This window comes from Chrysochloris asiatica, unplaced genomic scaffold, assembly GCF_000296735.1.
Source record: "Chrysochloris asiatica unplaced genomic scaffold, ChrAsi1.0 scaffold00207, whole genome shotgun sequence".
NCBI classification, from domain to species: Eukaryota; Metazoa; Chordata; class Mammalia; order Afrosoricida; family Chrysochloridae; genus Chrysochloris; species Chrysochloris asiatica.
In genome coordinates this window covers 1,337,306-1,351,190 of record NW_006408725.1, presented here as the reverse complement: position 1 = coordinate 1,351,190, position 13,885 = coordinate 1,337,306, and positions in this window count along the sequence as shown.

The following is a 13,885-nucleotide window of genomic DNA, read 5'->3' as shown; positions in this document are numbered from 1 at the left end:
ATGCTGGATATTCCATGGTAGAATTTTATAAGCCCAATGGCTTGCTCATGGCAAACACCTTTTTCAACAAAATAAATGTCAATTATACACATGGACCTCACCAGATGGAATACACAAGAATCAAATTGACTACATCCATGAGAAGAGATGGTAGAGAACTTAAATATCATTCAAAATAAGGCCAGGAATAGACTGTGTAACCACTCATCAATTGCCCATATGCAAGTCCAGGCTAAAGCCAAACAAAATTAACACAAGTTCACAAGAGCCAAAATATGGCCAATTAGAAGATAACTATATTTATGTCCATTCCAAAGAAAGATGACCCAATGGAATGTTAAAATCATAGAGAAATATCATTCATACCACTTGCAAGTAAAATTTTGCTAAAGATAATTAGAAAGCAGTTACAACAGTACATCAACAAGGAGATGCCAGAAATTCAAACTGCATTCAGAAGAGAATGCAGAAAAGGGGATATAAATGCTTATATCAGATAGTTTTTGGCTGAAAGCAGAGAATATAAGAAAAGATGTTTACTTGTGCTTTATTGACTATACAAAGGCATTTGACTATGTGGATCATAACAAAATATGAATAACATTATTAAGAATGGGTATTCTAGAACAATTATCTTCTTGAAGAATATGTACACAAACCCAGAGGTAGTTGTTAGAATAGATAAGGGGATATCAAATGATTTGGAATCAGGAAAGGTGTGCACCAGGGTTGTATTATTTCACCATACTTATTCAATCTGTAGACTGAGCAAATAATCTGAGAAAATAGGTATTATGAAGAAGAACATGGCATTAGGATTGAAGGAAGACTCATTAAGAGCCCACAATATGTAGATGACACACTTTGTTCCTGGAACAGAAGAGAACTAAAAATATTTACTGAAGATCAAAGACTACATACAGCCTTAAGTATGGATTGCATCTGAATGTAAATAAAACTAAAATCCTTACAACTGCACCAATGAATAACAGTACAATAAACAGAGAAAAGACTGAAGTTGTCAAAAACTTCATTTTGCTTAGATCCACAATCAATAATCAAAAAAGCAGCTGTTAAGAAATCAAAAGGTCTCTTTAAAGTTTTAAAAAGCAGAGCTGTCCATTTGAGAACTAAGGTGAACCTGAAACAAGCCATGGTATTTTCAATTGTTTCATATTAATGTGAAAGTTGGACAGTATATAAGTAAAATGTTATAAGAATTGATGCATTTGGATTATGATATTGACGGAGAATATTGAAAGTACCATGGGACCCAAGAAGATCAAACAAATCTGTCTTGGAAGAAGTAAAGCCAGAATGCTCCTTAGAAGTCAGGATGGCAAGATTTCATTGTCATTCTTTGTACATGTTGTTAGGAAAGATCAGTCATATCATGCTGAAGAAGATCAAAGACTAGAGAGTCAACCAAAAAGAGGAAGACCCGCAAAAATTCTCAACAAAATCCTAACCAACAGAATCCAACAGCACATCAAAAAAATAATACATTGTGACCATGTGGGATTCATATCAGGGATGCATGGATGGTTCAACCTTAGAAAAACAATCAATGTACTCCACCATATAAATAAGAAAAAGGAAAAGAACCACATGATCATATCGATTGATGCAGAAAAGTCATTTGACAAAATCCAACATCCATTCCTGATAAAGACAGTCAAAAAAGTAGGGATTGAAGGGAAATTCCTCAACATAATTAATATCATATATACAAAGCCAAGAGCGTACATTACTCTCGATGGAGAAAAAAACTGAAAGCCTTCCCATTGTGAACAGACAAGGATGCCCTTTGTCAAAACTCCTATTCAATATTGTGCTGGAAGTCTTAGCAAGAGCTATATGGCAAGATAGGGAAATAAAAGGCATCCAAACTGGCAAAGAGGAAATAAAACTCTCTCTTTTTTTGCAGACAATACAATCCTATACATAGAAAACCCCAAAGACTCAGTAAAAAAGCTACTAGACCTCATTGGAAGATTCAGCAAAGTGGCAGGATATAAGATCAACATACAAAAATCAGTTGGATTCCTCTATACCAATAATGACAGTGCTGAAAAGGACATTAGGAAAGCAATACCATTTACAATAGTCACACAAAGGATAAAATATCTAGGAATAAATGTAATCAGACAAACTAAAGACCTATACAAAGAAAACTACAAGAAACCAAAAGAGACTTACAAAACTGGAAGAATATACTGTGCTCCTGGATAGGAACACTTAACATTGTGAAAATATCAATACTGCCCAAAGCAATCTATACATATAATGTAATCCCAATCCAGATTCCAACGACAGTCTTCAAAGAGATGGGAAAAACAATTACAAATTTTATATGGAAAGGAGAGAGATCCAGGATAAGAAAAGCACTGCTTAAGAAGAAGAATAAAGTTGGAAGCTTCTCACTCCCTGATTTCAAAATTAACTACATGGCTACAATGGTCAAAACAGGACTGGTACAATGAAAGATACATAGATTAATGGAACAGAATTGAGAATCCAGAAATTAACCCATCCACATACAGCCAACTGATTTGCAACAAAGTGCCTAAGTTTATTGCATGGGAGGTGATATCTCTTCAACAGATGGTGCTGGCAGAACTGGAAAGCAATATGCAAAAGATTGAAACAAAACCTTTACCTTACCCCTACTACAAAAATTAACTCAGCATGAATTAAAGACCTAAATGTGAATCCTAGAATTATAAAGGCAATCAACAAAAAAATAGGGACAAATTTAGATTACCAGAAATTGTGAAAATTACACAACCCAAAATTAGACAAAATAGATGATTGGGACATACTAAAAACTAAAAACTTATGTGCATCAGAAGACTTCACCAAGAGAGTAAAAAGGGGGCCCACAGAATGGGAAAAAATCTTTTGAAATGACGCATCAGACAAGAGACTCATTTCTAAAATATATAGGAAACTATAACAGCTCTACAAGAAAAAGACAATTAACCCAATTTTAAAAAGTAAGAACGGACACTTCACCAAGGAAGAGATCCAGGCAGCCAACAAACATATGAAGAAATGTACACAATCACTAGGCATGTACCAACCCATAGCAAGCTTATGCACAGCACAACAAAACACTGCCCAATCCTGGTTATTTTGTCCACCCTTCTCATTGAGAGTTTCCCTCATTTTCTCTGACCCTCTGCTTCATCAGCCATGATGTCCATTCTTAGTCATTAGTCTTTCCAGAAGATATGTCCTAAGTAAACAAGATATAGTCTCACCATTCTTACTTCTACTTCTAAGGAACGTTCTGTTTGAATCTCCTTTAACACTGATTTGATAGTTCTTCTGGCTGTTGTTGTTGTTAAGTGCCTTCAAGTCAGTTCTGACTCATAGAGACCCTGTCTAGGGTTCCTGAGGAGCAGCTGGTGAATTTGAACCACCAGCCTTGCAGTTCAGTCTTGTGATCTAGTGCATTATCCCACAGTGCCACACCAGGACTCCACTTGTTAATTCCATTGAGTTGGTTCCTACTCATAATGACCCTGTATAGGATTTCCGAGGAGCTGCTGGTAAGCTTAAACAGCCGACCTTTCAGTTCAAACCCACCTTGTAGTCCAACGTATTAACATGCAGCACCACAACATTCTTTTCCAACACCACAGTTTCAGTACACCAATTCTTCATTCTTTTTCATTGTCTAGCTTTCACATGCATATGAGAAGATTGAAAAGGCCATGGTTTGGGTCAGGCATACTTTAGTCATCTAATGGCTTATTTCCTTGTTAAAACATTGAAAAGGGCATTTGCAGCAGATTTGCCCAACACAATATGTCATTTGATTTCTTGGCTGCTGCTTCCATGAGTATTGAGGGTTTATCCAAACAGAGGAGTCCTAGTATGGCTGTCGGTTTGAACTGGAAGGTTGGTGGTTCAAACTTACTAGTCACTCCTTGGAAACTCTCTAGAGGTTCACTATGGGTCGGAACCAACTCAACAGCACTTAACAACAACAACACTCCAAATAGAATTAAATCCTTGACAACTTCAGTTTCTCCTTCATTTATCATGATGTTCTTTATCAGACCCGTTGTGAGAATCTTCATTTTGTTAACATTCAGTTGTAATCTATACTAAAGGCTATAGACTTTGACCTTCATGAACAAGTGTTTCAAACTGTCTTCATTTTCAGCATTCAAGGCATACTGCTTATCATGGTGATATTGAGTCTTCCTCCAATTCCGATGCCACATTCTTATTCATGTAGTCTAGCTTCTTGGAGTTTTTTCAGCATGCATATTGAATAAGTAAGATGAAAGGAAGCAACTCTGCTGGACATGTTTTCCAATTTGAAATTGTGCAGCAATGCCTTTGTTCTGTATGATCAACTGCCTCTTGTTTCATGTACAAATTCTACTTGAGCACAGTAAGTGTTCTGGAATTCCTATTCTTTTTAATGTTACTCATAATTTGTTATGATCCCCACACTTTAATGCCTGTGTATAGCCAATTAAGCACAGGTAAACACCTTTCTGTTATTCCTTGCTTTCAACCAAGATCCATTTGACTTTAGTACTATCTCTCATTCTACATCCTTTTAGGAATCCAAGTTGAATTTCTTGCACTTCCCTGCCAATGTATGACTGCAATTGTTTTTTTAAATTATCTTCAGTAAAATTTTGAAAGCATTTGATATTAATTATATTGTTCAATAATTTGTACATCCCATTTTATCTCCTTGCTTTGGAATGGGCAAGAATATAAATCTTTTCCAGTTCATTGGCCAAGTAGCTATAGCACAAATTTTTTAACACGTATTCATAAATGACTTCCAGCATTGCATATGCTTTTTGAAGCATTTCAATTGCTTTTTCCTTTAGCTCCTGGAGCCTTGCTTTTCATCACTGCCTTCAGCACAGCTTTACTTCTTTCTTTGGTTCCAGTTGTTCTTTATCATATGCTGTCTCCTGAAATGATTAAACCTCAGACAATTATTTTTGGTATCATAAAAACTCATTGTCATTAAGTCAATTCTGACTCGTAGTTACCCTATATTGTTGTTGTTGTTGTTGTTAAGTGCCCTCGAGTGAGTTACAACCCACAGCAACCCTGTGTAGGGTTTCTGAGGAGTGGCTGGTGAGCTTGAACCACCAACCTTGCAATTCAAACCAACTTTGCAGCCCAGTACATTAGCCCACAGTGCCACAATTTTTTTGTTGTTGTTAGGTGCCATCGAGTCAGTGCCAACTCATAGTGACCTCATACACAGCAGAATGAATAGGACAGAGTAAAATTCCCCCATCATGTTTTCAAGATTGTACATCTTTATGAAGGAAATCTGTCACATCTTTCTCCTGCAGAGTAGTTGTTGGGTTTGAATAACCAACCTTTCAGTTAGCAGTCCAGTGCTTAACTACTGCACCTCCAGGACCGCTTTTTGGTACAATGACTGTGTATTCTTTTCCTCTTCTTTTGATGCTTCCTGCATTATTCAGTTCCTGGAGTGTGGAGGCCCTCAGTTTGGAAGGCACTTAAAATTCTACTAGAAAAGAATTGTCTCCTCAAAGTAGTCAACTTTAATGCTTCAGATGGGGTAAAACCTTTGCAACCTTGATTTGCTGGTGTGGCATGACTCTAAATGAGAAGTAATCACTGCAAACGTCCATTAGTCCTTAAATACACCACTGGAAATTGAATCCCAGAAATCTCTGTCCATGGAGAATTTGAAAAGAAGCCAGTCTTAACTGAAATGACTACTGGAGGACAAGGTTGAATCTGAGGGAAAGTAGCATAAAGTTTTGCAAGTGTCTATGATAAAGTGACAGGGATTCCCAAAGTTTTCTAAACATCTCAAAGAAGACCAGGCCACAGTTCCCTATGCCAGGAGACATAGGAAATACACCCTCTCTTCACTTATTGATATAGTTAGTTTACAAAAACTAAGTCGTTATGCAAAATTTGGCAGTATGTGATCATGGAGGGTGACCACATAAGATCACACAATGGAGGCTAATACAACGTAACTGTCAAATCACATCATGACATGCTACCAAACCACTGAAAATCAAGGATCAGTCAAGTTGACACTAACCTTCACTACCACAGCTAGCATTACTTTCATCTCACACCTTGGCATTTATTACAGCTAGATGTATGATGTCAATGTGAAACCTAGTTAGTTAGCATTGCCATAGTTAGTATTGTCATAAATGTGAAATGTCAGCTAACGGTCGATAAGTATGGAGAAGGTGTAGTATCAAAAACTTGTTGAAATAATAGGCTATTTTCCATTTCTTACTAATGCCTTTGATGTTAATCATATTAAAATCTTACATGGCCTTTCCTGAGCTCTGGACAAATATAGTAGTTAAGAGAGTAGATGCCAGAGATACTCTGTGTAAACCTCCATTTCCTGGTTTTGTAACTCTAGGAAAATCTCTATCTCAGTTGTATGTCCCTGTATTTTCTCATCTTTAGAATGGAAGTAAAAGTAGAATGTACTCCATAGGTTGGGTACCTATTGCTGCTGTTGTTAAGTGTCATTGAGTCAATTCAAACACATAGCAACCTTGTATAGGGTTTCTAAGGAGCAGTTGGTGAGCTTGAACCCCTGACATTGCAGTTCAAAGGACTTTGCAGTCTGATGCATTAGCCCACAACACCACACCAGGACTCCAGGCTGGGTACATAGGAAGCATAAAATAAATGTTAGCTCCTATTATTTTTATCTACACATTCATTGCCCCCTAATCTTCCAATCTAATCTTTCGAGTTGCTGTTGTCAATTTGGCCCTATATAGATCTTTAAATGAGCATAATGCTTAAGGCAGACATTCTCTACTAATAAAGCCAAGTATTGGTGGAGCATCGAGTAAGTGATCAGCTGTTAACTGAAAGGTTAATCATTCAAACCCATCCAGCAGCTCTGTGGGAGAAAGACCTGGAAATCTATGACTGTGAAATTTATAGCCTAGATATCCCTAGGGGTCAGTTCTACTCTGTCACATGGGGTCACTGTTAGTCTAAATCTACTCAGTGGCACACAATAACATTTGAAAGATGACTTCAACCAACTTAAAAAGTATTTCAGAGCAATAGTTTCAGGGGTTCATCCAACCTGAGTGGCTCCAGAAAGTCTGGATTTCATGAGAAGTTTAAATTCTGTTCACATTTTCAAAATAATTTTTTAAAGACCTGAAAGACCATGGTGATAAGATCTCATGTTAAACCCCAGTTCTCCCAGTAAGGAGCTGTGTGAACTTAGTCTCAGTGAGATGTAAGCAATGTGTTTATCAAAATGGCGGGCCACATTAAATGATCAATAAGTGATATATACTCATTAGCCTGAGAGTTTGGTTTTTCTCTAAAACTCTCGTATGCTGTCGTTGTTGTTAAGTGTCATCGAGTTGGTACTGACTCATAGTGACCCTGTACAGGTTTTCTGAGGCTGTAAATCTTTACAGGAGTAGAAAGCCTCCTCTTTCTCCCATGGAACAGCTTGTAGTTTTGAACCCCAGCCCGATTAGCTGATTAGCAGGTTAGCAGCCAAATTCATAACCACTACACTAACAGAGCTCCTTTCTACATGCGTACCTCACCATAAATAATCATATTGACAACACAGTGAGAAAAGACAATGGAAAGTTCTCAATATCATCAGCCAAAGCGAACTATGGAACACACTATCAATTGTTCATATGCAAGATCAGGTTGAAACTGAAGAAAATTAAAACAAGTTCATAAGAGCAAAAATATAGCCTTATGGCATTGTGGGATAATGTACTGTTACAGTCAGTTTGAACCACAAAGTTCTCCTTGGAAACCCTATACAGGGCTGCTACATGTCACAACCACCTCCACGGCACTTAACAACAACAAACAACATATCCCAAATGAGTTTAGAGAACATTTCAAGAGCAGATTTGAGACATTAGACACTTCTGACCAAGGCCAGAAGAGTTGTGGGATGACATCAAGAACATCATCCAGAGAGAAAACAAAAAATCATTAAAAAGACAAAAAAAAAAAAAAAATATATATATATATATATGTATGTATATATAAACAAAAATGGATGTAAGAAGATACTCTTAAGCTTACTCTTGAATATAAAGATGCCATAGTGATGGGAAGAAATGATGAAAAGAGTTGAATGAAAAATTTGAAAGGGCAGCACGAGAAGAAAAATTAAAGAAATGATGAGTGTGCGAAGACCTAGAGTTAGAAAACCAACATTTCTCAAGTTGAAAGAACTGAAGAAAAAATTCAATCCTCAGGTTACAATATTGAAGGCAGGATCAGTCACTGGAGAAGGATATCATGTTTGGTAAGGTGGAGAGTCAGAGAAAAGAGGAAGACCCCCAGTGAGATAGATTGTCAAAGTGGCAGCATCAATGAGCTCAAGTGTGGCAACAATTGTGAGGTTGGCAGTGTTCTATAGTGTCCAGGATTGCTACAAGTCAGTACCAACTCGATAGTACCTAACAACAGCACCATGGGCAAAATATTGAATGATGCAGAAACCATCAAAAGATAATAAAAGGAATACACAGAATTGAACCAAAAGTAATTGGTACATATTAAACCATTTCAAGAGGCAGCATATGATCAATGACTGATGGTATTAAAAGAAGAAGTCCAAGCTGCACTAAAGGCATTGGTGAAAAGTGAGGTTCCAAGAATTGATGGAATAAAACTTAAAATATTTCAAAATTGATTCAACACTGAAGGTTCTCACTCATCTATGCCATGAAATTTGGGTGACAAATGCATGACCAACCAATTTAGAAAGATGCATATTTATGTTCATATATTCAGAATGCAGAAATCATAGAAAAATACCATTAATATCACATGCAAGTAAAGTTTTGCTAAAGATAATTTTAAAACAGTTGCCCAAGTATATGGACAGGAAGCTTCAAGAAATTCAAGCCAGATACAGAAGAGGACATTGAACTAAAGATACCATTATTGATGTCATATGAATCTTGGGTGAAAGCAAAGAATACAAGAAAAATATACACTTGTGTTTTATTGGCTGTGCAAAGACATATGACTCTGTGCATCATAACAAACTATGGATAGCCTTTCAAAGAACAGGAATCCAGAACACTTAATTGCTCACAAGCAATCTATATATATGCCAAGAGGCAGTCATTTGGACAGAACAAGGGGATACTAAATGGTTTAAAATCAATAAAGATGTACCTCAGGGTTAGATCTTTCACTCTACTTATTCAATATGTATGATGAGCTAATAATCTGAGAAGCTGGATTATATTAAGAAGAACATGGCATCAGGTTGGAGGAAGACATGTCAACAAACAACACCATGATACACAGAGAAACGGTTGAAATTGTCAAAGACTTCCCTTTGCTTGGATCCACAACCAACACTCATGGAAGCAATAGTCAAGAAATTTTAAAAAGCATATCGCATTAGGCAAATCTGCTGCAAAAGACCTTTTTAAAGTTTTAAAGTCCCTTTGAAGTGTAAGGTATGCCTGGCCCAAGCCATGGTATTGTCAACAGTCTCTTCTGCATGTGAAAACTGGACACTGAATAAGGAAGACTGGAGAAGAATTGGTGCATTTGAGTTTTGGTATTGGTGAAGAATATTAAAAGTACCATGGACATCCAAAAGAACAAACAAATGTGTGTTGGAAGAAGTCAGCAAGATGCTCTTTATAAGCAAAGATGGAGAGACTTTCTCTTTCACACTTTGAAGATGTCACCAGGAGGAAAATGGACAGCATGCTTGGTAGAGGATCAATGAAAAAGAGAAAGACCATCAGTGAAATTGATTGCACAGTGTCTTCAACAATGGTTGCAAACATGACAACAATTGTAAGGATAGTGCAGGACTGGGCAGTGTTTTGTCCTGTTGTGCATAGGGTTGCTATGAATAGGAGTCGACTCACCAGCTTCTAACAACAGCATGCAGCATCCACTAAACATTGCCTCATTAACCAGCCCCTGTTTGTGTTCTTTTCTTCTTTCTCTCTTTTCTCTTCTTCCAGTCACAAACTTCCTTTTCACCTTCATTTTCTACCTTTTGCCATAACATTTTCACCACAAAAAGGCTGGAAACATTGTTGTATGCACAACTAGGAAATGGATAACAAAGATTTTCCAGTACCAGTTGTTACATACAATCATGACACAATCCCTAGCACTCGTTGCTTGCAATTTCTCTTTCTCTATGTTTATGTATGTATATATATATATATATATACACACACACACACACACAAGGGTGCATCAAAAATTATCCACACTCTGGTTATATTAAAACACCTGTCCACATCCACAGCTGATAACATTGAACATGCATGTGAAATGACTCTGTCAAATAAACAAGTGACAGTGGATTATGTGGCAAATCATTGGTAAATCAGCTATGACTCTGCCTATGAAATAATCCATGACAGACTTGGGTTTCAAAAAGTTTGTGTGATATGGATACCAAAGCGATTCATGGAAGAGCATAAAGAGAAGCAATTGGATATCTGCAAACAAACTTTGGACGGATACTCAAAGGAAGATAAAAGTTTCTTTAAAAAAAACTACTACTGATGACAAGACATGAATTTATCACTATGAGCCTAAGAGTAAGCAGCAGAGTATGGAATGGAAACATCCTCAATTGCCAAACAAGAAAAAGTTCAAAAGTCACTCATCAAGCTGGACAATTGATAGTTACGGTTTTTTGGGATTATCTAGGATCAGTATTGGACCACTATCAGAAAACAGTTCAAAAATCAACAATGCTAATTACAGTGAGATGCTCACCAAAGAGCTGAAACATAAATTTGGATTAAATGCAGAGGGCTGCTATCCAAGGGCTTTGTGATCTTGCACCTCCATCCACACTGTTGACACTGCAAAAACTTCATTTGTAGGCATTAAAATATCCTGTAGTCCTGATCTTGCTCCATCAGACTTTCACCAGCTTGGTCCCCTGAAAACAGCCTTTCAATGATGAAGATTTACCTCTGATGAAGAAGTGAAGACAGCAGTATATTCATGGTTCACAGCTCAGCCTAAAACGTTTTTTAACATAGGAATATGGAAGCTTGCTGACAGATGAAAATGTGTATTGAAAAGTAAGTTGATTATGTTGAAAAATGATATATTTGTCTTTTCTAAAAGATGACTAAAATAAATTCTACAGCCAGAGTGCAGACAATTTTTGATTCACCCTCATGTGTTTATATGTATACACACACATATATACACACACATATATACATACATACAGGAGTCCTGGTGTGGCGCCCTAGGATAAGCACTCGACCTCAAGGTCAGTTTGAACTGCAAGGTCAGTGGTTCAAACTCACAAGCTGCTCCTCAGAAATCCTAAACAGGGTCTCATTGAGTTGGAACCTCCTCAATGGCACACAACAACAACAACATACATATACATATGTTGTCGTTAAGTGTCATTGAGTCAGTTATGACTCATAGTGACCCTGTATAAGGTTTCCAAAGAGCAACTGGTAAGTTTGAACCACCAACATTTTGTTTCAAATCAAACTTGTAGTCCAGTGCTTGTATATATATACATATATGTATATATTTAACAACTGCTATTAAAAACAACCACAAGAGGATGTTAAGCAACTTATCATATATATATATATATTCCTGATAAGGTTCTGTAGGACAAGCACTGGACCACAAGGTCAGTTTGAATCTCAAGATTGGCTGTTCCAACTCACCAGCTTCTCCTTGGAAACCCTATACAGGGTCGCTTTGAATAAGAACCAACTGGCGGCACTTAATAACAACAACAAATATTATAATCATATATCTCTCTTTATCCCCATCTTTTACTCAACAAGACTTAATGTCTTGTTTGGTTCATAGCTACTTCTACCATTTTCTTTAATTCGACTATTTTATGCATTTCTCTCTCCTTGTCTTTTCTCTTCTCCAAGATTCTAAAATAAAACAAAAACACATGTTTCAAGGTGGCTAAATCATAACTTCTTCAGAATCTACTTTAGCATCCCTTTTATGGTAAGTTGTTAATACCAGCTTTACCTGGAGATTATTCAAGCACATTTTTTAAGCCTCAATTTGCAAGTCCTGAGAATCAATCTTCTTCATCTACTCAAAGGTGAACAGCCAATTGCTGCTTGCTTTAACATTTACAAGGAGACTTATAATCAACAAATAACCCAACTACTCTAATTCACTAATCAGTGCTTCATTGCCCTTTCAGGTAACATAAATGAGAAACCAAATGATAATTAGAAATATACTTGAAAATTATGAAGCCAAAAATAAGGAAGAGTTCTATTGACTGAGCTCAATGATTTGTATCATAAAATTTCAACAGCTTGATAAACTTTTTCCCTCTTTGGGATATGCCCACTCCATGTGTTACATATTTGTGTTCTGAAACAATAATTATATCAGCTAAAATATATAAGAAGTCCTGGTATAGCATTGTAGGATAAGCACTGGATTGCTAACTGCAAAGTTGGCAGTTCAAACCCACCAGCCACTCCTCAGAAACTCTTTACAGGATCACTCTGAGTCAGACTCCTGGTGTGTTGCAGTAGGATCAGCACTGGACTTCAAATCACGAGGTCAGCAGTTCAACCCACCAGCTGCTCTACGGAAACCCTATGCAGGGTCGTTGAGTCAGAACCAACTCGGCAGCACTTAACAACATTGAGTAAGAACTCAATGGCACTTAACAACAACAAAATATATGACGTCATTTTTATGTGTCAGCAAATATATTATTCACTTCTCTTGAATAGCTATTCTATAGATGTGCAGTTTTAAGTGGTAGAGATGGAATACAGATTCAGTTCTTTAGAACCTGAGTCATTTATCTTAAAAATTGTCCTATGCTACACACCCATCTGAGATTAACGCTCACTCCATTGCTTTCTGAAGTCTGTACTGACAAGTTCTTATGATGCATATTGTTGACTTTACAAAAATCTCAGCTTTTCATTTTCAGGTAAGCCCTGATGTAATATTCCTGAATTTTGCTTTAGCGATATTATATTGTTAAAAGGCAACTTATATATGGACTACCATTCATCCCTTGCATGTTGAGTTCATCAGTTTAATTCTCAGTCCAAGCAGTCTCTCAGCTTCCACTTACCAACCCCACCCACCCTGTATTTGCATCTAAACAAAGGCAAGGTCTGTGGTTCAAGCTCACCAGCTGCTGCTCAGAAACCCTATACAGGCTTGCTATGGGTTGGAACCAACTCGACAGCACTTAACAACAACACTTCCTAACCCTCCCCTGCACTTTGATCCACTGCACTTTTTACCTCTCTTGTAACACTGAGTGCTTTCTTTTGCATGCTGTAGATATTTGACTCCATCTTCCCTCCTAGGCTGCTTCTTTATGGAAAGTGAATAGTTTGCACATTAATTGCACCCTGGTATCATAGTGGTCCACTACTCGTCTGTCAGTTTGTCATACTATCATGGCTTGTGTGTTGCTGTGATTCTGGAAGCTATGCCACAGGTATTTTAAACGCCAGCAGGGTCACCCATGTTGGACGGGTTTCAGATGAGCTTCCAGACTAAGACAGACTAGGAAGGAGAGATGAATTACTTCTCAATACTTATTCACTGAAAACATTATGAATAGCATTGAAACAATGTCAAATACAGTGTTGGAAAATGAGCCCTATAGGTTGGAAGACACTCAAAATGTGACTAGGGAAGAGCTGTGTCCTCAAAGTAGACAACGATGATGTAAATGGAGTAAAGCCCTCAGGACCTTCATTTTCTGAGAGGTCACAACTTAAAATGAAGAGAAATAGCTGTGAGCATTCATTAATACTTGGAACATGGAATGTACAAAGTATGAATTTAGGAAATTTGGAAATTGTCAAAAATTAAATGGAACACATAAACATCAATA